The sequence below is a fragment of the Sardina pilchardus genome, chromosome 8 (assembly GCF_963854185.1).
Source record: "Sardina pilchardus chromosome 8, fSarPil1.1, whole genome shotgun sequence".
Classification (NCBI taxonomy): Eukaryota; Metazoa; Chordata; class Actinopteri; order Clupeiformes; family Clupeidae; genus Sardina; species Sardina pilchardus.
The window spans coordinates 17,034,699-17,037,198 of record NC_085001.1 but is presented as its reverse complement, the minus strand read 5'-3'; the positions used below and the strand labels follow the sequence as shown (position 1 = coordinate 17,037,198).

General features: G+C 49.3%; 1 protein-coding gene across 2 annotated transcripts in view; it reads right to left on the bottom strand.

Annotated features, from left to right (window-relative positions):
• rasgef1ba (RasGEF domain family, member 1Ba) overlaps window positions 1–2,500 on the bottom strand; it is a 51,962-nt gene that overhangs the window by 5,282 nt on the left and 44,180 nt on the right. The window lies entirely within an intron of this gene.

Below are 2,500 nucleotides of genomic sequence, written 5' to 3'. Positions count from 1 at the left end.
GTGACATCCTACATCCCATTAAACCTCAGACAACAAAGACACAGAGAGAGAGAGAGAGAGAGAGAGAGAGAGAGACAGACAGAGAGAGAGAGAGAGATGGGGGGTGGTGAGAGGAGGAGAGTGAGTTCAAGAGAAGCCTGCATTAGCAGCTATCAGTGCAGATGTCTTCACCTCCCCCACAGTCGACCAGTGTAAGGCCCACGGGACTGTGTTGTGCTGTGTGTAGCTGAGATGTCTAGCCTGATAACCCCACTTAAACAGGCCCGGCCACCTGTCCCACTCAGTGGCTCAGCACACTGGCACCACTCAGTCAAGTGTTAGTAGTGGAGCCTCTAGTCTGTGGCTCTGCTTTCAAAGCGCCGTGTAACTAAAAGCATTAAAGCAGCAAAGCTGTTATTTTATATCAGTCAGCAGGCCTTAAAGGGAGGTTGGAGTGAAGCAATCATATGCACACACACACACACACACACACACACACACACACACACACACACACACACACACACACACACACACACACACACATGTGCGCACGCAGACACACACACACACACACACACACACAGTGCTTAGTGGAGGTTTTATTTAGGGAATGCAGAGGAGAGGAACATCACGGATGTCCCTGCTGAAAGGGTAATATGAACACACAGACAAGATGGCCTATATCTCACGCAGACTGTTATTTAACCAAGTGTACTATAAACAAAGCACAATGTTCTCAAACGCACACACACACACACACAGAGAGAGAGAGACACACACACACACACACACACACAAACAAACTCAGACAAACGATGAAAAGAGATATGTTTGCGCTCCCGTTTGCATAGCTTTTTACAACTCTGTGTTATAAGTTTGTTTTTCTCAAACAAACACATACACACACACAAACACACCCGCACACACACACACACACACACAGATCTACAGAGATGTCTCGCTGGGAGGTTACTATGAAATTCCCAATATTATCAGAGATGAAAAACGTCATCACGTTTGCATGCCAGATTCAAAAGTGGCTTCACTTATGTAAGCGCTCTTTAGGAACTATTGGAGCAAATAAAACAAAAGTGCCATTTGCCTTGTAAGGAGCTGGAATGACCCTACAAGACCCTAGAACACACACACACACACACACACACACACACAGACACACACACACACACACACACACACTGAAGCCACCAGAGGAAGCATTCTGGAATTGGGAACATTCCGTCTTCTGACCTCTCACCCACAGTGTTTAACAGTGCGTGCAGGAGTGTGTGTGTGTGTGTGTGTGTGTGTGTGTGTGTGTGTGTGTGTGTGTGTGTGTGTGTGTGTGTGTGTGTGTGTGTGTGTGTGTGTGTGTGACCATGTGTGTATAGGGGGTTCCTACTCACTGTCTTCAAAACAAGCGAAAAGAAAATAAACCCACTGCAGTGCAAATACTAACAGCCGTAAATAACATAACAATTTAGCTGTGGAGAACTTTGGAGACTTGAGCCTCTTTGGACAGAAGCTGCAAAAACAGAGGACGGAGAGCATGCAAAGGACTGAGTGGACACAGAGCCTCAGCGAGGAGCATGTGAACTAGCTCCTGGGGGGCTCGGACTTCTTTGTGCCCGAATGTGGTTCCGGGAGCCTGGGAGAATGGAGGAAGTTTGTGGAACGTGTTGGACTGAGGGCTGGGGAGTGTTGTCAGCTTAGGCTGGGCTGGCATGACTGGGCAGATCGGGCTGGGAGGTTTGAATGGAAAGCACTGCTGGGTGTGGTAGGAGTGGGCTGGGGTACGACATGAGAGATCCTGGCCAGAGATCCTTTAGTTTAGAGCACTTTCTCAACCGCCTCTGCCCAGGCTTTGGCCATCCGTGCGGTAGTAGCAGTGCTGTGCTTAAAAAGCACACGCTTTGGGCTGGGTTCTGGACAGAGGGCTGGCCTGAGTGGCTTTGGACCAGGTTCTAGACAGAGGGCTGGGTTAGAAAGTGTAGGCCTCTGCAGGGTTGTGTGTCCTCAACTGGCTCTGCTCTAGGTTCTGTCGGGTTGGGTCAGGTCAGCAGACAGCAGGATGGGAGAGAAGGAGAGAGGGAGAGAGGGATAGAGGGAGAGAAAGAGAGAGAGAGAAAGATAGAGAGAGCAGAGCTGCGACTGATGACTGACGGAGGGAACATTTTGTGATCTGGCTGCAGGCCATGTTATGTTCTCTCTCACACACATTTTCTCCCTCTCTTTTTTTTCTCTCTCTCTGTCCCTCCCTTCCTCTGTCTCTCTCGCACCTCCATCTATGTCTCTTGCTCTCTCTCTCTCTTTATCCCTCTCTTGTGCCTCTCTCTCTCTTTCCCTCTCTCACTGTTACCTTGTTTTCTCTCTTGCTCTCCATCCACTGTCTTCCCCCTCTCTCACCCCACTCTCCCGCTCTTTTTTCCCTCCATCTCTTTCAACCTCTCTCTCTCTCTCTCTCTCTCAGAGAGGAATGGAGCAGAGCAGAGCAGAGGAGGAAACAGTCCATTCTCTGACG